Source organism: Symphalangus syndactylus, chromosome 2 (assembly GCF_028878055.3).
Source record: "Symphalangus syndactylus isolate Jambi chromosome 2, NHGRI_mSymSyn1-v2.1_pri, whole genome shotgun sequence".
Classification (NCBI taxonomy): domain Eukaryota; kingdom Metazoa; phylum Chordata; class Mammalia; order Primates; family Hylobatidae; genus Symphalangus; species Symphalangus syndactylus.
Genome location: NC_072424.2, coordinates 14,964,146 through 14,990,215, shown reverse-complemented (window position 1 = coordinate 14,990,215; position 26,070 = coordinate 14,964,146). Strand labels below are relative to the sequence as shown.

General features: G+C 46.5%; 1 long non-coding RNA gene across 2 annotated transcripts; it reads right to left on the bottom strand.

The window, feature by feature from the left end:
• Positions 1 to 437: 437 nt before the first annotated feature.
• Positions 438 to 17,090, bottom strand: LOC129462541 (uncharacterized). 2 transcript variants are annotated; one of them, XR_010115499.1, is made up of 5 exons: positions 17,010 to 17,086; positions 6,340 to 6,525; positions 3,276 to 3,669; positions 2,441 to 2,520; positions 438 to 1,329 (listed from the first exon to the last, which is right to left on the bottom strand). It is a non-coding gene; the product is annotated as an uncharacterized lncRNA (long non-coding RNA). The 2 variants fall into 2 exon arrangements; XR_008650879.2 differs by lacking the exon at positions 6,340 to 6,525 and having other exon boundaries at positions 17,010 to 17,090.
• Between the last annotated feature and the right edge of the window lie 8,980 nt (positions 17,091 to 26,070).

Below are 26,070 nucleotides of genomic sequence, written 5' to 3'. Positions count from 1 at the left end.
TGCTATGTTGAAACCTATCTCCAATGCAATGGTATTGAGAGGTGGATCCTTTAGGAGGTGATCAGATTATGAGGGCAGAAGCCTCAACAATGGGATCAGTGCCCTTATAAAGAGGTCCGAGGAGGCTTGTCCATCCCTTGTACCATGTGAAGACAGGTAGAAGGTTCCATCTATGAGGAACAGGCCCTCGACCGACACCGAGTCTGCTGGGACCTTCATCTTCCAACTTCCCAGCATCCAGAACTGTGGGCAACAACTTTGTTTATAAAGTACCCAGCCTAAGGTATTTTGTTATAGTAGCCCAGATGGACTAAGACATTTTGTATTTTTCAAAACACTTTCAGATACATTAACTTAAGCATCATAGATAAGTTTTACATTATCATATTAAGATATATTCTTATGTTTTATGTTACTACGATGAGGACTAAGCAGGGCAGATATTATTATTTTCCTCTGACAGATGAGGAAAGCCAGGAACAGAGAGGGCAAAGCTTTTAACTTAAGTCACACGGCAAGACAGCGGCGCAGACTGGGCCTAGCGTCCTTGCCACTGCACTTGTTGCCTTAACTTTTGGTCATTCCAAGCCCCGCATGGTCTGTTCTTTTCAAAAAAGAGAGCAAAATGGCTGGGAATTTGCTATTGTCACCCATTAGGTATTTTTCTCTTGAATGCCAGGCTTTGAATTGACCTGCTTCTTATCCATCACATCCTGACCCCCAATTTCCAAAAGGAGAGGTATGTTAGCAGGAGATTATAACTCACCTTAATTGAGGGCCAGGTACTATAGTCATTGCTTTATGTCTTATGGACTTAACATCAGTCCTATTAGGTAGGTGGTAAAAATCCCTATTTTGTAGAAAAGGCTGCATCGAAAGTCTCTAACAATGCTTGGCATGCAGCGAGTACCTGATGAGTAGTTATTGCATGAATGAGGTTAGAGAGATTAAGTTGCTTTCTCAAGTCACACAACCAATAGGTGGAGTCTAGCTCATTCCCAGTCCCAGGAACTTTCCTGGCATGGTGTAACCCCCACCAGCCCTTTCTTGGGGTCTGTGTTCTTTGTCATCTGTGCTGGATATGGGTGTAGAGTGGTGTTCATTGGTGTCCATGGACTAAAGGAAATCTCACGCCTCCCCAGTGAGGCCCTAAGTCTCTGAGTGATTGGCTTGTCTGCGGCTGCTCCCAAGTGTCACCAGCCATCCATCCACAGGGTCTCATCCCAGCCTCACTGGGTGGACACAGGCAGGTGGACACTTCACTCCATGTGTCATCCCCATGTGGGTGCTGCCCCCATGAGCCACCATCCTGACCACCCAGACAGTGACCTGCAAAAAAGAAAGACACACATGGCTGCTTAGAATTGTGATGGTCGAGCAGGCCCCGATCTCCTTTTTAAAGCATGGCAGTTGACAGCTTGCTCCCTACACCTGCATTGCCAAGGAGCAGCGAGACCTGCTGTCAGGCCAGAGGAATTCACTGGACAGAGAGTCACCCCAGGACCCAGGAAGGCATCTCCAAGAAGAGCCTGGTGAAGCTGACCCTGTCATTCTGCATCCTTAAGTCAGCGAAGGCACAGGCAGCTGTGACCCCCAGAGCTCACACATGTATCTGTGACTGAGGCTGTTATGACTGTTAAAGGTGGGACATTTCCTTCAACTCAAAAAAAAAAAAAAGTAAACAAGACCTCAAGGCACAGAATAAAAATTGGCCCAGGCTTTTGACAAGCAGATAAGGAGAAGAGGAGGGCAGTGACGGGAGGTTGTCCATTGATATCTGTGGCCCACATGAGGTGCTTTGCCAGGGAATCCTCTGTTCAGCTGGTCGGCCTCAGCTCTCTTGAGTATGACATGTCATAAGTGCCGGAGATGCATGGACAAGCAAGCCCTGGTCCCTGCATATATGGAGCTCAGGGTCCCATGTGAAAGGCAAATGAACAAACAGGCAACCAGACTTGAATGAGAAAGGCCAAGGAATTCACTGGACAGGGCCCTCCTAATCCTTCCCAGGCTGGGGGGGAGGGGGGTGTCCTGGGAGATGGGACATGAAAGATAGAATTCTGTTGGGAGAGCAAGAGTTAGCTAGCCAAAGAAGGGGGATCCCAAGTTAACAGGGGTTACATTCCAGCTTGACAGAGGTGAGCAGTTTTAATTTAACCCTCATAACAATCTTAGGCAACAGGGTCTATTACCACCCCCAACTTTTTTTTTTTTATTATTATTATACTTTAAGTTCTGAGGTAGATGTGCAGAACGTGCAGGTTTGTTACATAGGCATAAATGTGCCATGGCGGTTTGCTGCACCCATCAACCCTTCACCTACATGAGGTATTTCTCCTAATGCTATCCCTCCCCTAGCCCCCCAACCCCCGGACAGGCCCTGGTGTGTGATGTTCCCCTCCCTTTGTCCATATGTTCTCATTGTTCAACTCCTACTTACGAGTGAGAACATGAGGTGTTTGGTCTTCTGTTCTTGTGTTAATTTGCTGAGAATGATGGTTTCCAGCTTCATCCATGTTCCTGCAAAGGACATGAACTCATTCTTTTTTATGGCTGCATAGTATTCCATGGGGTACATGTGCCACATTTTCTTTATCCAGTATATCACTGATGGACATTTGGGTTGGTTCCAAGTCTTTGCTATTGTGAATAGTGCCACAATAAACATACGTGTTCATGTGTCCTTATAGTAGAATGATTTATAATCCTTTTGGTATATACCCAGTAATGGGATTGCTGGGTCAAATGGTACTCTTTTTTTTTTTTTAGATGAAGTCTCGCTCTGTCGCCCAGGCTGGAGTGCAGTGGCGCGATCTCTGCTCACTGCAAGCTCCGCCTCCTGGGTTCACACCATTCTCCTGCCTCAGCCTCCTGAGTAGCTGGGACTATAGGCGCCCGCCACAATGCCCGGCTAATTTTTTGTATTTTTAGTAGAGATGGGGTTTCACCCTGTTAGCCAGGATGGTCTCTATCTCCTGACCTCGTGATCCGCCCACCTCAGCCTTCCAAAGTACTGGGATTACAGGCGTGAGCCACCGCGCCCGGCCCACAAATGGTATTTCTAGTTCCAGATCCTTGAGGAATTGCCACACTGCCTTCCACAATGGTTGAACTAATTTACACTCCCACCAACAGCATTCCTATTTCTCCACATCCTCTCCAGCATGTGTTGTTTCCTGACTTTTTAATGATCGCCATTCTAACTGGGGTGAGTTGGCATCGCATTGTACCACCCCCACCTTAAGACAGAAGTACGGAAAGACTCCATAACTTACCAGCTGGCAATACCAAGCCGGCAATACCAAGCTGGGAAGTAAGGAACCCAACAATGAGAACCCAGTTCATAAGTTCAAAGCCTGTGTCTTCTCTATTCCTTCGTCCTTCATACGCTTCTCTCTCAAAAGGGCTGTGGAATTTGGCACAGAGGTAGAATCAGTCCTCATCTTGTTAGTGGGAATCATATCTTCTTCCATATGGAAATCCCAGGAGCTGATTGAGGTTGAAGGACTAGTGTGAAATCCACACCCCAGAGTCCTTCTTCAGGCACCGCCTGCTCCCAATTGCTCTGAGGGGAAGTTCATGGAAACCTATAGCACCCTGGGTTTGAATCTTCTTGATTTTGATACTTTGGACATGGCCCACGTGGAGAACTCCTAGTATCACTGGAGACTATGGGAGGGATGGAGAGGAAAACAATGGTCAATTTGGACTTGACCCTGAGGGTAACAAAGTCTTTGCAGTTATCAAACAGGGGAATGCCTCCCACTTGCTGAGACTGTGTCTCAAACACTGCCTTTGAATTGCATCTTTCTTTCAAAATAGTCCAGATTTGCTGTTAGAGAATTACATTTTATATCTGCTGTTTTGAAAAGAATGGGTTAGGCCAGGTGCGGTGGCTCACGCCTGCAATCCCAGCACTTTGGGAGGCCGAGGCAGGCGGATCATGAGGTCAGGAGATTGAGACCATCCTGGCCAACATGGTAAAACCCCCTCTCTACTAAAAATACAAAACAAATTAGCCAGGAGTGGTGGCACACGCCTGTAGTCCCAGATACTCAGGGGGCTGAGGCAGGAGAATTGCTTGAACCCAGGAGGCAGAGGCTGCAGTGAGCCAAGATCATGCCATTGCGCTCACTCCAGCCTGGGTGACAGAGTGAGAGTCTGTCTCAAAAAAATAAAAAATAATAAAAATAAATGGGCTAGAAGAGAAAAGGACTAGAGGGAGGAAAACCAGAAAATCAGCTAGGAAGGTTTATAGTAACACAGTGAAAGATGACAGCCGGGACCAGGGAAGTGGCCACGGGGTGCGGCGTAAGAGGGGTTAGGCGTGGGAAATATGGAGGGGTCAGACACAAGTGGGCTTGCTGACCAAGTGAAAATGCAGTAAGTGAAGGAAGGAGAGGTTAGGTCTGACCCCCAGGTTTTGGGTTTGGGTGGTTGGGTGGATGGCAAGGCCATCTACCGAGGAGCAAAAAGAGCAAGGGAGAGAGGTGTACAATGAGGAGCTGAATTTTGGACAGCCTTCTTTGAGGCATCAGTGAATAATCAGAAGAGATGTCCAGTGGGCAGTTAGTTACCAAGATCTGGAGCTCAGGACAGAGTTAGGTCCATGGAGAGAAGTTGAAGCCATGCCATTGCTGCTTGGGAAAAAAAAAAGAGCTACAAGCTAGGCTGACAGCCTCTTGTATGGCATCAGACAGGCAGGTTGGTAGCACTGAGTTCAGCCACTGTCTACTCTCAGTGCTGATGTCTTTTGTGCCAGGTCCAGGGAAAGAAAGTGGTGGCCTGGAGCCCACTCTCTGCCATCCTGCACCCTTGGCCGAATGCCAGGCATCGAGAATGGTACCCTAGCCTCCTTTGGATTTCCTGGGTTTTGTTGGGCCTGAGTCACCACCTTAATGTTATTTAAATCTAGGGTTTTGAATTGAATGTTATTAAATGCCTCCTCAACCACATGATACTTGTGATGGGCCATAGTGAATGGGGGATTAGGCAGATAAATTGCCATTGTGATTCTAAAACTATCATCAGGTTTGCTAAGGACAATAATTATGTAGCTTACAGTGTTTGGAAATATTGCCTAAATCTCCTCCCCACATGTTGTTTGTGATGGAAAACAATTAGACAAAAGGTCCTTTTGGTAAAGCTGCCTGGGATTCAGATCGGCTTGATGAATGGGCTTTCTCCCAGACCCCGAGCATTTGTTAGAAGTAAATTATATGTTATTTCAAATCCAAAAGGTCTGCCTCCCCATGTTTATTGGGATAAATTAAATCTTCTAAGGAGGGTAAACAGAAGGCCCTGATAATTATTTGCTTCTGTATAATTTAAGTTGAAAAGGATATCACCAAGAAGAGGATGGGGGATAGAAACACCCTGCATTGTGCCCACCACAGAGAACGCACAATAGGGAAATTTAATTTGATACTGATCTACATGCATCATATCAAGTTGGGATGGGCAGCCATCTCTAGAGCTGTTTTCAAATGGGGCTTTTCAGTTGCAAATTTCAACTGAAATCATCTTGGTTTGCTATTTGAGAATTAACTTTTATAATTTCAAGGGGCTTCCTTGCAGAGGGAATGCTGCTTCTCTCACCAGACAGACTTCCTGTGCTCATGAGACCAGGATGGGGCCTACCCCAGCCTTGCCTCACTCCAGACCCGAAGCCTGCTTCATCAGCATTGGTAGGAATCCAGTAACTAATCCATCTACTCACATATCCATCCACCCACATCCGTCCACCCACATCTATCTATCCATCCATCCATCCAACCGTCCATCCTCCCTCCCTCCCACCCTTCCACATATCCACCCATCCATCCATCCATCCATCCATCCATCTTTACCCATCCATCTGCCCATCCACTCACCATTCTGCAATACTTATTGAATTTCTCTGTTGAATGCTGGTTCCCCAAATAACATCAACACAAGCTGTTGATAATACAAAGCTGTTTATTGCTCACTGCGGTAAGAAAGAATGCCACTTCTACAGAGTTTTGGTAACCTCTGGAATAGAAGGCAAGGTCAGAATTTACTGAGAATTGACAGTTTGGTATGGGGGGATCTTTCAGTGTGGGAAGTGTGGGAAGGCTGGATTAGGATTAGCTAAAGATCATTATACAACAGTTCAGGATTGATGGAAACAGTGAGGTAAGTATTTGGGGAATGAAGGATTTGAACTGTCTTAGGGTGAAAACTGTCTGTTGATAATTCCCATTGAAGAGTTGATGCAATTTGGGAAAGTTTTTCTAATGAACAATCAAGTCATTTGCCTGGGCAAGAGGCTTCCAGAAAAGACAAGTCATGCTAATGAAGACAATGGGACTCACAGACCTGTTCATGTAGACAGGTGTAGTTTTGGTTCTCTGTCCAGGCTGAATGTGGTGTAGACAGGTATTGTCCACACCTCCATGGTGTCTCGCTCACCATTGTTTCACCAGTAAAGCCATGCCAAAGTAGCCATGACCCCACGTCAGAGATTCTCGTAAGTGGGAGAGAGAGGTGTTAATGAGCACATAACTGCAGAGATAAATGCATAGGAGAGTGTGATATAGCAGGTGGATCTGATCTAGTCAATGAGATCAAGAAGGCCTCCCTGAGAAATAGGTGCTTAAACAGACATCTCCAGCTGACCTGGAATGAACTAGAGGTGGCATGCAGTGGGCTGGAGGGGAGGGTGCCCAAGCGGGACCTCAGGGGAATCTGAGTCCACCTGAGGTCCTGGGTCAGGTGGGAGCAGCTCTGCTGGGGTTCCATCTCCCTGCCCTGTCTTTGCATCTCTGTCCTGCATCTCAGCCCAACACCCTAGGGAAATCCCCAAGCATCACCAGGAAGCTGTCTGGCAACTTCTCTCTGGCTCAGGGCCAGAGGGGAGATTGTGCCTGCAATGGTGCTGTGCACTAGGCCGAGGGAGAAGCAAGGAGGGGAGGGGAAAGAGGGAAGCAACTGCCAGCCCTGGTCTGCATCCCTAGCACCCCAGCCAGGGACAGCTCCTTGTCTTGATCTCTGCCTGGCGCCTGCCCCAGGATGTCATCTGTGCTGCAAGGGGCCAGGCTGGTGTCCAGGCTCAGGTTTCACGGGCCAAGCCTGTGATAACATCTGGCTCTTGGGGTCCCAGGCCAGTGACCTCTTAGGCTCCCTGGTGCCTGGCAGTCTGCAGGGAAAGTTTCCTCCGCTTCTCAGCTGACAGGCATCCTTTGCTGATCTGCAGGGATTCGGGGTTAGCCCAGCTTCCTGGCACCTCCCCAAGGGACTCAGTCTCCTTCACACAATGGTTTTGCAAGGTCCTGCCCCAGGGCTCTGCCGGGCTCAGCTTTGAAAGAAAATGCCATTCAGCATCACCAATCTGTGCCCCTTGGCCTGAGCAACCGTGCAAGGACTGACCTACAAAATCTTAAATGTTACTGTTTTGGCTTCTGTGGTCAGCCTTAATCATCACTGGCGGAGCTGAGAGACATTTTCTAGGGTCCATTAGTAAATGCTGAAAGTGCCTTGTGATGCTTCTCCATGGGCAGGGTGGTTCCGTGGCACAAGCTGATGCAGCCGTTGGCTGGCACCATTAGCCCCATTGAACAGAGGAGGTGGGTGAGCCTGGTGGTTGTTTCCCAATGACATGCCCCTGCAGATGGGGACTTCATGATGCCCACCTACCCCCTGGACTGACTGAGAGGCGTGGGATTGGAATCACTTGTGCCAGACCTCAGTTCAAATCCATGCCCTGTCTCTTCGTGTGTCCCTGAGCAAGTCGCATTCCTTCTGGATTCCAGGGAGAAAGTCGCATTGAAAACCGTGGTGTTTCATGGACCTTCTGTAAGTCAGGGCCAGAGAGTTCATTGTCATGCCGAGACTACGTGTGTCAGAAATGTGGCTGAGTCGAGGAAGCAGGTCTCTTGTTTTTAAAGAGTGGTCACGTGCCTCTCTTCCCCGCCTTCATCTCCTCCTGGGCCTGCACCTGCCGCCCTCTGTGGGGAGCCTTGCCGGCTACCTCTCCCCTTGTTTCTGGTCCTCCTAGTGCTCAGTGTCTCTGCGACACTGGGCACAGCCTCCTTTTTGAAGCTCCATTTCTTCTGGGGGAACACTTCAACCCCTTCTGGTCCTCCTTTTGCTGGAACCACACTGCCTGTTCCTTCAAACGCTGCTCCCTCACCCTGACCCTTCAGGGATGCTCCTGGCCTGGCAGGGACCCCCTCTCCCCTTCCCCTTTCCTCTTTCCACACCAGTGGTTCTCAAAGTGTGGCCCCTAGACCAGCGGCCAGCATCTCCTGGGGTTGTGTTAGAGCTGCCGCTTCTCTGGCCCTCCCCCAGCCCACTGGAGCAGAAACTCTGGGAGTGGGTCCAGCACCCTGTGTGGTCCACTGGCCTGGCCTTGCCTGATGATCCTGACAGCCTTCCTAACCTGTGATAAGGGAATGATGCTTGAGTCTCTCTCTCTAGACTGGACCTTCCCTCCTTGTGCCCAGTGATCTTTATGAAAGTTCAGCACATTCTCAGGATGATGAACGAGATTTACAGAAAGAGCTAGACGAAGTCTTGGGGACAGGTCTATTGGCGCAAGCCTTTCACTTTGATGATGGGAGTCCTAGGCCATGGAAGGGTTAAGTGGCTGTGTCATGCACACAGCATCTCATCCAAAGGGGCCTTTCCTTTTCAGCAGGTAGACCCTGTCTCGAAATAATCCACAGGCTTAGGGAGGTTGAGGTGTTTATTTCATCAGCATGGACATCAGGAAGACACAGGCCAAACCCTCCTTCTCTGTTTCTGGAGCCTGCACGGTGTCTGAGCCCTCCCTTCACACTTGGACAGAGTGCTGCTCTCAGAAATCCACCCAGAATGAGGGCCGCTCATTGATTTCCATTAGAAAACATAGTGTTAATGAATGAGGATTACTATTCCTCAGTATGTTCCCGCACTAATAAGATCCTGATGAGATACTAATTAGTCCCCTCCTTACAAGCCTGTTAAAAATCTCCTGGGCCATCCTGCACTGTGCTCTGTATACCTGGTCTAACAGGCCCCTCAAAAGGCAAAAGCTGCCAGGAGTCAAGGCTTGTCTGGGCCTCCTTGGGAAAGCTGCTTTCCTGACAGGCCTGGGCTGCTGTTGGCATGGCCCTGGGATTAGGCATGGGTCAGAGCCGGGGTCACAGGACAGAGATCAAATGTCGGCACTTGGGGCCAGGGCAAGGCCCATGACACACAAATGATGTTATTTTCCTAAGTGGCTCATCTTCCAGTCCAAGCCTAATTCCAGGGAGGGGAAGCATTCAAGGGGCAGCAGGGATAGGGGTTTGGAGGCTGGGATCTGGACCGGCGAGGGAGGCTGCCATCTCGGTCCTCCACGGGCTGCTATCACCTCCCGCAGAGGAGGCGGCACACAGGAGCCACAGGAGTTCAGAGTCTCCAGAAGAAAGGCCGGGGTGCAAGCTCAGTGGTACATCGCGGAGGTGCTTCCTGTCTTACACATTTTCTCCATCCCTCCTGCACCAAGGGAGGGAAGTGCTACTTTTAAAAATTGAGATGAAATTTATATAATATAAAATTAGCCATTTTAAAGGGAACGATTGGGTGGTATTTAGTACATCACAGTGTTCTACAGCCACCACCTGTATCTAGTTCTAAAACATTTTCATCACCCCAAACAAAACCCTGTACCCACTGAAGAGTTTTTCCCATTTCTCCTCCTAGCCTGGCAATGACCATATGCCTTCTGCTTCTATGGATGCACTTGTTCTGGACATTTCATGGGAACAGAACTATACAATGCATGTGCTTTCATGCCTGGCTTCTTAGCATGTTTTCAAGGTTTATCCATCCTGGCGCGTGTGTCAGAACTCCACTCCTTTTTATGGCTGAGTCATATTCCATTCTGTGCACAGACCACAGTTTATCTGTTGAAAGACACTTGGGCTATTTCCACCCTGGGAGGTGCTATTTTTATTGGTATTTCACAGATAAGAGAATTCAGAGTTGGACTCTCTCTCAAGTTCACCCAGCCAGTCAGTGGCAGAACTGAGTATTAACTTGGACTTTGAAGTCTCCACTCTCTCCCCTCCATAGGGATGAACAGCTTATCCTGGGTTAAAGGGGGAAACATTCTTGTTCTCTGGCATTCCTGTCTTGTGACTCTGTAAGGAAGAGGTTTTTTGGTCTGTGTTTTGAATACCATTGTTGAGGTAGATAATGAGAATCTTCAGAGAAGGTTAATCTCTAATTCAACAGAAATGACCTCACCATGATGATACTACTACTTCTTTTAAAAAATCATTCTTATTGAGGTGTAAGTTATATGCAATAAAATTCACCAATTTCAAGTGTATAATTTGATAAATTTTGACACATGTAGGCAGTTGTACAACCATCTGCATAATCAGATGGAAAGTATTCCCATCACCTTGCAAAGTAATATAGTTTGGATTTGTCCCTTCCAAATTTCATGTCGAAATATGATCCCCAGCGTTGGAGGTGGGCCTGGTGGGAGGTGGTCGGGTCATGGGGGTGGATCCCTCATGAACAGCTTCGTGATACCCTTGTGGTAATGAGTGAGTTTTGGCTCTATTAATTCACGTGAGAGCTGGCTATTTAAAAGAGCCGGGCATCTCTCTTGTTCTCTTTCTGTCTCTCTCACACCATGGGACACACCTGCTCCCCCGTCGCCTCCCACCATGAATGGAAGCTTCCCAAGGCTCTCACCAGAAGCAGATGCTACAGCTATGCTTCTTGTAAAGTCTGTAGACCCATGAACTAAATCAACCTCTTTTCTTTATAGATTACCCAGCTTTAGATATTCCTTTATAGCAATGCAAAATGAACTAATACACTCCTTTACAGCCTTCCACTCCAAGCCTGGGCTTCTATTTAGCATAATGCTCTAAAATTCACTCCTGTTATAGCCATCAGTAGTTTACTCCTTTATTGCCAAACAGTATTCACTTATTTGGATACCCCACAATTTATCTTTTCCCCAATCAATGGACATTTGCATTACTTGCCATTTTTGGCTATTATGAATAAAGCTTCTCTAAACATTGGTGTATAGCTTTAGTCTGGACTCAAGAGTGAAATTGCTGGGTCCTATGGTAAGTATGTCATCATACTCCTGCTCAGAGAGGTGGCTTCCTGCAACCAGTTTTCTCTTCAGGATCCAGATGGGTCCCAGGGACCCTAAAACAAGGCCTCTAGGTCTGTCCTTCCTGGGAAGGGAGAATGTTATATATGGTGGAAATAAGGAGATGGTCAAAGTATGATTTTCTGAATTTCATAGTGTATTGCCATACCAAAAAAAAAAAATCTCAGGGTCACGATGCTTAAAGAATAAAAAGAAGAAAGCTCACAGAGAATCTGTTTGATAGATGAAGTACATTAACCACTTAGTGAGTGGGTTCCAAAATTATTACAGTCTGGTTGCTCAGTTAGGATGGAAGCAGGCCTCTCTGGGGAAGGTAAGGTCTGAGTAAAGGTTGGAGTGTACCTTCCTACAAGCAGCTCTCAGAGAAGCTGGCTCAACCATCAGGGCAGAGATCTGGAGGTCCAGTGTAAGGACCCTCCATACTAGGGGACTGTGCTGGAGCTGGTGATTAGCCCTGAGGCTAACAGAGTGTCGCCCAGTTGCACCTGAGCTCTTGGTGTTGGAGAAGCAGCTGTGATGGCAGACACACTGGTTATCTTTAGAAGCAGCCAACAGTGTAAACTACCATGGCCTAAGCTCTCCAAACGCTCATTAAACTCTTGGAAACAGAATAGGTATTCTGAAGTCCAGTAGTTGAGGTCCATAACTCACAAATGGGAATTCTGATAAGGTTTGACATCACATTCCTGAGAGGAGGGGAGTGCACTCCAAGTTTTCACACAGAGGGTCTGATGAGATGTCCCACTCTCAAAGGGAGTGTGGAATACACAGAAAAACATATGTCATTCACGAAGCAAACTATGTAAGTGCTTGAGATCATTTCAAAGTGGCATCACAGGAAGGCCTGTGCTTTGCCTGCGGGTTAAGGTCTACCTGTCCTGGCCTGGAGTAATCTCATGATGCTCAGAGGTTGGTCATTAGGTCCTCCCAATGACACAGGCAGTTGGGAACTGGGGATAAAACTAGCATTTAAAAAACTCTCATCTTGATATTCTGAGCTGATGACCTAGAGCAATGGTTCTTGGTTTGCAATGGCTCTTTTCAAGAGCCTTCATCAAAGGGCTTCCTCCCAGGTGCCCCTGGGTCCCTGATGGAGGCAAATGGCCCGTCTCCTTTTTTCTTAAAGTGGGTCTCTTGCTAGATTAAAATTTCTGGGTGCTGAGGTGAGGAGGTAAGGCCACTTCCCACTGCCTAGCTGGAAGGCAGTTAAGTTCTTCCCAGTCAATAGGCCTCTATTGACCTGCTGTTAGAATTTTACTAGGCTGGGGAATTGTGAGATCCGTACATTGTTTGAAATGGAAAAGGGAAATGGGTTAGGGAAATGTCCAGGCAAATGTCTGTGTGTTTGGAAACAGAGCTATTCTCTTCCAGGGCTTTTCTAGTGGGGTCATTTGCATGCCCATCTGATAGCAGGGGCACAGCCAGGCCCAGCAGATATAGCCCATCTGGACCTTTGAATGAAAAATAAACATTGGCTTCTTTTAGTTTCCAAAGGTCATTTGCATAAAAACTTGCAGGATTTCCAAGGCCTTGGCAGTGGACTGGAGAGTGAGAGGTGGAGAAGAGGAGGTTTGCATGACGCTGGGACAGCAGAACGAAGCAGTTCAGGTTAACCCTTATTGCTTCCTTGTAAATTTGCAAAGATATAAAGTCCAGAGAAGTCAGGGTGGGGGCCCTGATCCTTGCTGTGGTTCCACTTCTAATTTCCCACTTGACCCCTTTGGACCTTAGTTTCCTCTTCTATAAAGTGAGTGAATGAGCCAGATCTCTGAGGTTGTTCATTCATTCAAGCCATTGGCATTTCTTGAGCATATATTATGTGCCAGGCACTGTGCTAGAACAGTAAGATGCTACAGCACAGACAAGGTCCCTGCTTTCAAAGAGCTCCCAGCCCAGTGGGGAGTCAGATGCACCAACAGACACCTAGCCTGCACTGTGACGATGGTGTTCAAGAAGAGAGATAAGCCTCGTGTTGGGGGATAGGAATGACCTAGGATGGGTGGCATAGGGTAAAGAAAGGTTTTCAGGGGTAAGCAATGCTACTTGCCAGTTCTGACTCTGAAGTCTCAGACTTTGCCACCTGTCCTCTCTGAGAGTTCCTGATTGGAGACGATCTGGGGGATCATATCCAGATGGCAGCCAGCATGTCTCTGATACTGACAGACTCTTATAGGTGTAAGTAAAAAGTCCTAAGTGATATCTGCATCTGAATTAGGGCTGCCTTCTCCTCCCTGATGTCCTCTTTCCTGGGTTCTCCATTAGATCTTCCAGAACAGAAACATGAAGTTCAGTTGGCAGTGGAAGTGATTTCACCCCAGCCTCGACCTTGGTGTCTATGGGGCTGTGTCTCTTCTCACGCCCAGCCTCTGGGTTTAAGATATCAGAGTAAAATGTCGATGTCATTGTAAGTGCATAAAAAGAAAAAGAGGTGGTAATTCTGGCAGAAATTACCCTAAGTTCATTTAAAACATCCTGTGCAAGAGTTAAAATCTAAAAGTAAAGAAAATAATTGCACATTTTGAAAAAAATACTAGCTGAGGTCCTCCCAGCCGAGAGAGGGTACTATCAGCAGAAAGAGCTCTGAATGGGATCAGGAAACTTGAATTCTGACCCTAGCTTTGTCTCTCACAAGGAAGGGCCTCCAGGACTGAGTGTTCCCATCTGTAAAATTTGCAGGTTGGATCAGGCAGGCTGCAGGTGTCTTTGGTGCACAAATCTGGGACTTGGTCAGCCAACAGGAGTATATTGTCTTTAGTGTAGCCGCTGGGGAAAACTTAATTCCCAGAATCCAGGAGAATGGGCTCCAGCCCAGCCAGCGCCAATCAGATGACAGAATGAACCAGTGTGAAAGGAGAGGCTACTTCTGGTAGATGAATCTGTTTTTGTCCTTTTTGAAGGATCGTATTACACGGAGTTTCTCAAAGAAGAGCTGTTTTGGTGGGTGTTTCCCCAATTGGGTGTTTCCCTAAATGCTTGTGGGTGCATCAGCTGCCTATGGACATGCCCTCTAAAGAATTTGTTCTACCCCCAGATCCTTAGCAAGATGGCTTTATTGAAGAAACACAAGCTTTATCAGCCCCAAACAGTTGAGACCGGCCTCCTTTGGTCCCCTTCGCCTTTAAGAATTCTTATTGTGACTGACTGCACTCTTTGGGCACAATTAATTAAATCAATGGCCCTCTCATAAATTTAAAAATACATCTCCCATGTCTTTAAATCTCTGAATCCCAGCTGGGAAACTGAGAGGCGTGAAATACACAGTCATCACGTCACAGCCACGGAGACCGCGTCCCGGAGCTATAATTCTGTGATAAATGTCTCCCAGCCACACGGCCACGGTTTGGTTATGCCCTAGAGGCAACGGAGAGGCTGGGAAGGAGAAGGGGTGGCTGGTTATTGGGCTGCCCTGCCATGTGCTTTGGGGATTAGTGTAGACTGGAGGCTCAGACAGCAATGCAGGGCAAGGCCAGGGCTCTCTAGAAAGTTCATAATAAAGTTGTCTTCATCTGTGGATTTGGAAAGAGATCTGGGGAATTTCACTAAGACTGCTAGAAAGCAACATACGGGGGCTTGTGTTCTGCCCACTCCTCTGAGGCAGAAAGGAACAACCAGTGACTTCATGGCTTCTCCTGCCAGAAGCGAGAAGGCACAGCCCTGGACTGGCAAACACCCTCTCCAAACACGGCTTTACTGAGGATCTATGAAGCATCAGGCACTGACTTGGGCATTACAGGTGCAGTGGGGACAAGTGGGCCAGTCCTGCCTAAGGTGGTTGACAGCCTGGAAGGGGTTTCAGGGCAAGGCGACCACAGAACAGGTGCTACTGGAAGGCACCCATGGGCACCCTGCTACACTGGGATGGAGCCTCCAGGGGAGAGGACTTCAAGCTGATGCTGGAAGAGTGGAAGGTTGCTAGGACTTTCCCAGGTAAAAGATAAGGGCTAAAGGTGATGTCGGAAGAAGGAAAAGGGTTCCATGCAGTGGGGATGGAAGTGGGAGAGAGCGTGGGACAGACTTTGAGGAACTAGCATGACTCAGACTGGGAGAGGATGGGGAGAAGGGCAGGAACTAGCCAGCTGCGATCTAGGCCTGGCACTGATCTCCAGACAACCTAGACGCTGCCATCTTAGGGAGCTTAGATGGTGGGTGGGACTGAGTGGCTCAAGGGTGTAGGGCAGGGCTCCGGGCTGGTAGCACGTGCCTTTGGTGCATTTTGGGAATTCACTTTATGACTCAATTTGAAACAGTGTTGAGGTTGAGGCTTTTCTGTCCCCTTTGGTTTCAGTAGATTCTATTCATTTTTATGATGATTCTTATTTATTTATTTATTTTCAGTTGATATTGCTCCCAGTTCACTGAGAATCGTATTTCACAAAACACTGTTTTCTGAACTCCTTGACTTTTTACCATTGCGAGTTGTTTTGTTTAGGACAAGTGAGGGAAAGCCCCATGTCACACATGCTAATAAAATTGCAGGGCTCCTGATCTCCTGGCCTTCAGTGCTGCCAGGCACTCCCGGGATGGAAGACCCAAGTGGGAGCAGCTTCCAGATGCACTGTGGGGTGGAGTGGAAATTTACAAACCCTGTAATCTCTCTCTCCCAGTATCAATACGCATCTCATATCCTGCAGTTTGAATGCAGCACCTCACTCATTCTCACCGAATCCTGGAAAGGGAGTGCTCGTTTTCCCATCTCGCTGACCTCATCTAGGGCTCTGAGAGATCCCACAACCACCCAAAGCAAGAAAGTGGAACAAGACTTGAGCCCAGGGACAGCACTCCCTCTGCCAACCACAGCACCAACACGGCGGGTGGGGAGAGTCACTGTGTAGCTCCAGCAACCATCACTCAAACTCTCCCTTTTGATGGAGCTGGTGAAACCTGGGCTCCTGCAGCGAAGCAGACATGGCCTTGTAAGTCCTGTGGGCCTTGAAAATGCCCAGGTGCTCATGCCGTGCTGAAGGTTTGGCGCACAGAGGTGCAGTCAGAGCAGGGGGGGGCTCTTTCTTTTTGCGGGTTCATGTGATTGCCCCGGTATTTCCAGACCCACCTGGCAAAAATGATTGGCCAAAACTGTTAATTTTAAACTTACTATTTTACCAGTGGAATTTTAGGATGATTTAAAAACAAAGGCATATCTATATTGATGGATGGGTAGGTAGATAGATAGGAGGTATAGATATAAATTATGTGCTGGGCTGACAAGAGAATGGGGCCTCACTACTGCTCCCCACCCCTTCCTCACTTCCTCCTTCCCTTTCCCCTTCCTTCTCATCTGGCCCCTGGGTCTGCATAAGCACCATATGAAAATATTCTTGAATCTACGTCTATTTTCAGCTTATGCTCAGTTCTTGGCATTAAAATAAACCCTGGCACCTCATTACACACTGTATGAAGCAGAACCACCTTTCATTTTTAAAAGTGTCTCCTTCAAGCTCCAAAAAGTGCTTTCTAGTTTTTTCAGGAAGCCACAGATTTCTTGGGAAAAGCACAGGTTCTGGAGTCTGACAGGCCTGGGTTTAATCCCAGCTGGGTGGTGCTAAGTATTGACGATCTCCTCTTTGAGTGTCAATTCTTTCCTAGGCAAATATCCACCGTGCAAAGATTTGTGCTTATTGAATTAGACATTGCATGGGATGTTTTCCTTCTCCCGGGGTCCTGGGTTTTAAAGTCCTGGTTCACTTGTCCATATACTTTATGACTTTTGAATATCATATCCTCTCGGCTGCACCTCATCGCTACTCTTCCCTCTTTATAACCTGGACCTGGCTGAAGACAGAAGGAATCTCTTTGCTTATTCTGGACTGTTCTGATTCTATAAAGCTGGTGTCTAAAGCAGCCCCCTTATTTTTTATTTCTTAAAGCTAATTCTGACTCTGACCTTTCATTGAAGTGAGCAGTGACTCCACCCCAACATGGTGCCTTTAGACTCTGCTTGCATGAGGTCTCCAGTGGGTGGGTGGTGAGCAGAGCCCCCTAGGCCTCAGAGCCCCCTCCTCTGGGGCTTCTGCTCTAGGCACCATTCTGTGACATCATCAATCACCCTCCATGGCAGCCCCCACCCCAGCCCCCTCACTTCTCTCTGCAGGTTACACCACCCCCCAACCTGGACCCCATCCAATAGGCTCGTGGTCCCTGATGGTCCTGGACCACTGATTTGAGGCCTTTCTGCTTCCTTTGATTCAGTCTTTGGCAGAGACCCAGGAGCAGGAGTCCTTGATGGCACCTGGCCCTTTCTAGTCACCGACAAGGGAAACCTGAGAAACCATTCTCAGAAATGGAACTAAATTGTGAGTGAATCTGTCCCCATCTGGAGAAGAGAGGAAGATTTGGGGCAGCAACAAAGGCTCCTTTGATTTCTGTTAATTAACTACTTTGGACTCTGGGGGTCTGGAGTGGCTTGCGTTTGACACACAAAGAATCCAGGGCAAGGATGATACCCACGCACAGGGTGTCTGCACTGGAAAGGGCTCCGTGTATTTACCTGTAGGGCAATTCAATTAAAACTCAAGAAAGGGGTAAATCTATGAGATTAGCTCCAGGAACAATGGCGCTGATTGTGGCTGGCCCTCACAATCCCTACGAAAGCAGATGTTAAACAAATATTTTGATGGCTCCAATCAGCCCCAGTGTGAATCTCCTGATTTTGTTTTTCATTATCTCCAGAGATGGGAATTCTACAGTCTTCATCGGAAGCCCACTTTGGTGATCTGTTTAAAACTGGTGATCTAGTTAAAAGACTCCATAGAGAGAACTTGATTGTAAATATCCAAATGGAGGGGCATGATTCATTAATATAGAGACATTCTGGGGTTGTCCATTGAGCCTTTGCTCCTCCCCATTCTCAGAAGCAACCTTCATTACCAGGGAGGTTTCTTGGACGTTTGTGGCAGGCTCAGGAGGGAGAGGAGAGGTAGAGGGGGAAAAGTGTATAGACTGGGGGCTGGGGACAATATTGCTGGGAGGACCCTCAAAGGAAGTCACTGGAGTCTTCTAGATGTTTGGAAGAGAGGAGTAGTTGAGCAGCTGCAGTGTGACACGATGGAAAAGTAATTTAAGAAGTGTCCTGGGCCACATATTCCCTTCATGTAGGTGTATATATATGTATGTATTCACGTATGCATGTATGTAGGAATGAGTGTAAAAAGAAATGTATGTAGAGAAGTTGAAATGCTGTAATAAATTTTTGGTTGCCAAACCACGCTCATTTGACCATGATACCGTTCAGAGACTGAAACACTTGGGACCCAGCTTCACTGGGGTGACACATACTTATCTACAGACTGACTTGGTGATTTTTCTGTTAAATTATTATTTTGTTTTTAATGAAGGAAGAATAAAACTTGGGATATTTTAAAGATACTGACATAGAAATAGAGAAAAATGGATAGAATTTAATAAAACTTTGGAATTTGAACAGCATCCAAGCCTGCCTTCAAAACGGGATCATCACCTCTCCTCTTCCTGCCTTTCTTTTCCCCATCTGGGATGGATGCCAGGCTCTGCAAGGCAGAAGGCCCACCTATGCTGCTCATATGGGAGCCCCAGGGCCATTGCTTGGCACAGAGTAGGGCTTCAGTGTGTATTTGTTTAGTGATAAAAGGAAGGAATCAAAGAAACATCAGGTTCTCAATGGCTGCAATTCTATGACCACTTAAAAGAGGATGAAGCCCATCTTGTTTCCACATGAGGGTCTCTGAAAGCAAGAGTTTGAGCAGCTCAGATCTGAAGTCCTGTCCTGTGGGCCAGATGCTGTGGGGACTTCCTTGCTGTGGCTCTTGACTCTCTCTTTACAAAGCAATCAGGCTGCATTTATGATAATATTGGTCAAACTGAGGCAAGTAATAAAATTCAAGTGGTAGATATGGAATCATTTCATTTGAACATTTTTAGCTTCACATTTTTCAAATGGCCATTTGGCTTTGTATAGACACAATGAAAGAATTATGACCTTTGGCTAACTTTACTGAACAAGGCAATAAAGTATAGTTGAAGTATATAGTGCCTTTTGATTTTGTGGGGGAGGGAATGTCATTATAGCGTGAATTATTCTATTTCATTGACGTGGACTAGAGTCATAGCATTCTAAAGAGAAGGAAAAGTCCTGGGCTTAGCCCGTGAGCCTTGGGAGGGGAAGGGCAGGCAGCCCAGGGAGAGAGTTGTTCATGAACTTAAGGGTCCCTACGAAAAGGAATTTTATGTCTGCTTAGATGGGTTACTTTGCCTTTCTGAGACTCAAACTTCTCTGTAAAATATGGAGAATTAAGTTACCTGACTTAAGTTACCATGACTTCTTTATGTCATGATCGTGTGGATCGTGAATAAGAGGCACCTTACAGTATTTTGTAGACTCGGAAGTACCATGCAAATCTATCTCATGTTCTGTTAGTTTAAAGCAACTCTACCTCAGAGGCCTAGAATATATAACATATATGGCTGCATGAAAAGATAAATCTTAATATTTATTTTAAGCATCAATAATACAGAATTTGTTAGCTACATAATCATTATTTACCTACAATTGCAGATTACTTTATGAGGATAATGACTCTTGGGTAATTGCTTTGTCATAGCAAGATATCCACACACTTATAGCCAACCATGTGAATTATAGCTTTTTAATCTCACAATTACAGAGCAGTGTGAAGGCTACCAAAGAGGTTGAGATATAATTGCTAATTGCCAAACAGTGCACTGGGACTTTGTTTATTTCCCATCATGACAGTTTAACAGCAGGATGAAAAGTGAGTAGTGTAATTTGGGCATGGTTTTGCATATGTCTAAGTGAAGACTCAGCCCCAGACTTTTCTGAGTTGCATTCTTTTAGTTGGTGTTCTAATAGGACATTTCCCAACTTGAGATGCAAACATATAAATTGGGAGACTTGCTTTCAGTTTCTCCAAAGGATGACATGATGGCAGATGGAACGGCTGGGACGTTTCCTCTTGAATTAGTGCCCGCTTCATCTAAGGTCCTCAGTGAAGGGTCAGCATGGAGGTCACAACCCTAATGAAGAGAGTTGGGATCAATACAGGCAGGGATCGTTGACTCACATTCAAGCCAATAAGTATCGATTTAACTCCTTGTGGAGAGAAAGCCAGTCCTGGAGTGGGGCTCTCTGAGACTGGAACTTGTTTCCACCATTTATGAATTGTATGACCCGGGCCCTGTTACTTCTCTCTGATCTTTAGTTTCCCCATCTGTAGAATGGGGATGATAATAACAGAAGCTCCTTTGAGGGTTGTGGTGAGCTGGAGATGAGCTAAATGAGATGATGCAGGCTAAGCGCTTGGAGCAGTGCCTGGCACACAGGCAGGTTGGCCACGTTGTCATTGGTGCCCATCTGGTGTGAACTGTGCTGATGCCTTCTTACACTAATTCCTTAGGTCAGTGTTTCACAGAAGCCCACCCATCTCACAGGAGTCATCGCATGTCTGATGTGCTGCCGACTTACACTAACTCTATAGAGGTAATGCTCTATTAGCTTGAAATGATCCTGCCTTGGGGGCTGGAAGACAGTGCTGGCAGATCCTTCTCCTCCATGTTGCCAAATCCTTCATCTCCTGAGAACCTGTCATCTAGTGCACATGAGAGGACTTTGCATCGGAGCTTCCCTGATGTTCAAGGGATGTTCCCAGAAACACTTTACTTTTTAAGGCTAATGAATCAGACTTAGCTCACAGGATTTTTGTGCAAATGTTCTTAGTTTTCAAGCCTGGCTCTGCCTGGGCTCCAGCCCTCCCTTGCTAGAAACTCTCTGCCCACAAGCACTTACTCTTGTACTCTAAGTCACTGCCTTCTTCCTTCCATGGAAATCCCTCTATACTTGCCAGGCCCCACATGAATTCCAGCCTCCCGTGGAGCTGTTTTTTCTCTATCCAACCTGCAGATTCATGAGCCATTCCCAATCTACATGGGTGATTTCACAAGTATGTTCACCAGCAACTCAGTTAGATTTGCACAAATAAGACCTTGCCCTGAGGCTGGGTGTGGTGGCTCATACCTGTAATGCCATCAGTTTGAGAGGCCGAGGCAGGAGGATTGCTTTAGCCCAGGAAATCAAGACCAGTTCTGGCAACAGAGCAAGAACTCACCTCTACCACAATAATAGTAATGATTAGCTGGGCACAGTGGCATATGCCTGTAGTCCCAGCGACTTGGGAGGCTGAGTCAAGAGGACTGCTCGGGCTCAGGAGGTCAAGGCTGCGGGGAGCTATGTTCGCACCACGGCACTCCAGCCTGGGTGACAGAGAGAGACCTTTCTCAGAAAACAAAACAAAACAAAAAAACCAACCTTTCCCTGAATGCTCAGAACTTCACCTTCTCAGCCCCTACTCTGTATTTCAACATCCCAGCCCAGCTGATGCCTTTCTTTGGAGACTGGCACGTCTGAACTCCACTGCCCCAAAGCCTTCACATGTGTCTTCTTGGTAGCCAGACAGAAGCTCTTTCTGCCTGAGAACTTCCAATAGTAGTGCTTATGGCAAGGGACTTCTGGATTCCTCCCTCAGGAACAGTCCTGGGAAAATCTCAAGGGAAATTGAGTGCACAGTTGACATTTACATTGAAATTCAGATTTCTACTTCTTCTAAAACCATAGTCCCAAGGGGTTTTTAATCCATAGAAAAGAACTTGGGAAGTGAAAGGGGAAAAAAGCGCCTTTGATGGAAGAGGGGAATGAGCTGGTTCTAGGTAAAAGCACTTCTGGGGTCTATTTGGTAAAGTACTGGTGTGGGGACACAGAGCTTTAGACAAATGGAAGTGGGTGCATTCTGAATGCTTGTCTTTATAGCATAAATGCATGATGATTGGCTGCATTCAGTTCATCTTTTTAGTGACTTCAAAGCCAAGTGCAGAAAAAATACACTATCAAAGCAAAAAAGGCCAAAAGGTGTTGGTGCACAAATTTAATACTGGGAGAATAGTAGGTTTTTCCTTATTTGTTTCATTTTTTTCATATCGGGAAAAAAAAAAGACTTTCTATTCCAGGTATGAGTCTTGAACTCTCTTTGGTAAGAGACCATCACCTTCTAGGCAAGTTAGACTCTCCGTTAAGCTAGAAGTTGTATGTGTTGGTCTGTTGATCAGTGTGTCTGGTGAGAAGGAAGATCTGGGGGAAGCAGCTCCAGACCCAGGACCCAGGTCTAAATTCCTTGTCCTCCACTTTTACATGGCCTTGGGTGAATTGCTGATAGTCTTAGCCTCAGTTTCCACATCTCTGAAATGGGTAGAATAATAGTTGCCTTGAAGTGACAATGTGGGGCTGTGTATAAAAGCCCAGGATGTAGATGCTCAGGAAATGTTATCCTCTCTCTCATCTTCCTCTTTTCCCTCCCTTTCTTCCCTCCCTCCCTTCCTTCCTCCCTCCCTTTTTGAAGTATGTTTTCAGAGGAGGAGGCATGGGGAAGAATAGTAAATTATTTGAAGATCTGGGGAAACAAGAAAGCTTGAACAACTGAAAAATGTTTCTTGGAGTGTGGTTGCAGGACACTCCCATCCGAGGTACCAGAAGTGCTTATGTCAAATGCAGGGTTCTGAAACCAAGCCCTGGGGGCATGCCTTGGGAATCTGTACTTTAAAGTGACAGGTATCCCAGACACTGTTGAGTGCTTACAAATGGCCATTGCCTTTCTTTCTTCGGACAGAGTCCTAGTTTTGTCCACTCCTCTTGACAGAAAAAGAAACTCAAGGGTAAATCCTGATTGGTCTAAACAGATCAATAATCCCCTCGACCCCCTGACAGTGCCGATTTAGTGAAGGGCCAGAGACCCAGTCCTGACTACTGAAATGTGAGAGAATGTCTGCTCTGCCAGTGGGGGGTGGGGGGCAGGCTTCTTTGTTCTTTGAAAATCACTGCTGTGGTTTAAATATTTGTGTCCCCTCCAAAATTCATGTTGAAATGTAAATCCCAATGCAGTGTTATTAAGAGGTGATTAGGCCATGATTAAGAGGATTAGACCATCCTCATAAATAAATTAATGCCCTTATAAAGGAGGCTTCATACTTCACTCCTTTTTGACCTTTCATCTCTTCTGCCCTGTGAGGAGACAGCAATTGTCTCCTCCAGAGGATATAGCACCAAGGCACCATCTTGGAAGTAGGCTGGAGCTCTCAGCAGACCGGAACCCGTGGGTGTGTTGATCTTGTACTTCCTGACCTCCAGAACTGTGAGAAATGCATTTCTGTTGTTTATAAGTTGCCCAGTCTCAGGTATTTTGTTACAGCATCATAAACAGACTAAGACAATCACTTAGAGGAGAAATCCTCTCTTCCAATAAATGCATTGTGTCTGTGTGTGGTGGCTGGAGCTGGAGATGGAGCAGCCACGCTGCAACCCAGGGGCCAGCCAAGGGCAAGGCTGAGAGTGTTATCACTGATACGTCAGGTGGTTCTTTGTTGTTTTGAGAAAAAATTTTAATTGAGATAATTTATGTAACATAAAATTTACTATTTTACAGTGTACAATTCAGTGACTTTATTTAGTATATTCACAATGTTGGGCAACCATCACTACTATCTAATTCCAGAACATTTATATCACCCTGAAAAGAAACCCATATCTATTATTAATTATTCTTAATTTTTCCCTTCTCCAGCCACTGGCAACCATTCACCTGCTTTCTATCTCTATGGACTTGCCTATTCTAGACATTTCATATAAATGGAATCATACAATATGTGGTCTTCTGTGTCTGCCTTCTTTCGCTTAGCATCATGTTAATAAGGTTCATCCACACTGTGGCATGTCAGGACTTCATTACTTTTGGTAGGTGCATAATATTCCACTGCATGAATGTATATGTGTGTGTGTGTACATATATGTGCATATATATATACACATATATAAATACATACACACCACATTCGTCTATTCATCAGTTAATGGACATTTGGGTGGTTTACACATTTTGGCTACTATAAATAACGCTGCTAGGCACATTTGTATGGAAGTTTTTGTGAGGACATATGTCTTCCTTTCTTTTGGGTATATACATCAGGTGGTTCTTGTACTTCTAAATTTCAGTGGTCTGGCAGAATGGTTCAGAGGTAAACCATGGAGTTTGACCCTTGGGAACAATTCCTGGCTTTTGCACTTACTGGCTGGGAGACTTTGGACTACTGTTTACTACTGGTTACTGCCCCCCCGTTCCCACCCACTGTGCCTTGATTCTTCATCTGTCAGATAGTGATGAGAAATACATTGTCGCCACAGGATCACAGTGAGGATTAAAGAGTTAATCTGTTAATATTCCTTAAAACCCTGCGTGGCACATAATAGGTGCCCAGTGAATGTTAGCTGTTGTTATTAATGCTATACCCACATGCCAGAAGGAGCTCACCACAGACTCTCCTGCTGAATCTATTCTTACCTGCTTCTGGGAAGCCAAGGTCAGAGTTAGAAATTCTTCTTTAAAAACACCAGCGACATCTCCACTGGCCCCTTATAGTTGTCCAAAGATGAAATGCACACTGGTCAAACCAGAGGAGTGGCCAGTAGCACCTCCCAGTTTCTTCACTTTCTTCACTTTGGGATAATTATTGAAAATACAAGCTTGTTCTTTCCATAAAAATCTCATGTCCAATCTGCTTCACTGTTTAGTAGCTGAAATTATTGCAAGGTTTGTCTTCATTTTTGGGTCGTAACCTCTTACCACATTTCCCTGGACTTCTGTATATGTGTGACGTCTTTTCAGCTTCTTGTGGCAAAGGTCAGCATTTTAAAGATTAGTAATGGCACAATTCCCTCCCTCCCCTCTGCACCCTGAATGCCAACCAGCATGAGGGCTCATCTGCCGTTAATTAATTCTGCAGCTTAGTCACGGCCTCAAGTGAGAAATACGAGACAAAGCTATGGCCTTGGGAGTGGGCCACAGTCCTCTGTTTCAAGCATTCGCCAAATGTCATAATTAATGTGTTATAATTAATAACTAGCACTGCCCCAGCTTGAGCTGAAATTCATATACTGGTCCCAGAGGGCACATGCATCTCAGCAGAGCTACAGTTCCTGGGCCCATAGTTCAAGACATCCTTAGTGTTAATGAAGAGCCTCCTTGCACAGGCCTGGGACCCTGAGGCTGGGAGGGGATTTGATTTAGCCACACTAGGGGTGTGTGCCTGAGAGGACTCACTCACATTTCTAACTAACCATTGCAAACACCTTTTGAAGACTTGATGCACCCAAACAAGAGGACCCCAAACCTCATTTCCCAGCTCTGGGTCTGTGTCTGTAAGTTTCTATGGGCAGTGTTGTTAAGAACCCAGGCCCAGGAATCAAACGGAGGTAGATGGAGATCCTGCCTCCCTGCTTTTCGCTGTGTGATCACGGGCAAATCCCTTCACCTCTCTGAGCCTTAGTGTCTTCACCTGGAAAATAGGAGAGAAAACACAACCGCAGCCAGTTGCTTTGTGGATCAAACAGAACAATAGCGCTTTGGAGAGTCCCTCGGTCAGTTCTCAACAAAGACTGGCGACTGTCACTGCCATCCTCTTCTTCTTCACCACCCTGGTTGTCTCCTAGTGGCTCACACTCCACCTGCCCTCAGCTCACCATCCTGCATCCTTCAAGTCTGCTCCTACCCCTCTGTTTTCTCATAATAACATCACCGATTCTCTGCCCTAGAAGGGAGCTGACAAGTATTCCCGACTTGTCCTGTCCCTCACCATGCTCAGGACCAGGGATGGAAGTGCAGCTGAATTTCTTCAACCTGGAAACCAGGGATGAGTGTGCTTCCTCTGGCTGCGAGGAAGAACCCTTAGAGGGGTAGGAGGGAGGAGGAGAGCGTTGGCACAGCTTTGGCTAATAAAGGGACGGGTTGGGCCGAAAGGTAAACAGGAGAAGTAGGATGTAAAAGGAATGGTAAAAAGCCGAATCAAGCAAACTTCAGCTGAGGTCCTGACCTCTGCCCGGATCGGCCGCCCCAGCTGGTGCTCTCGCTCCTCCG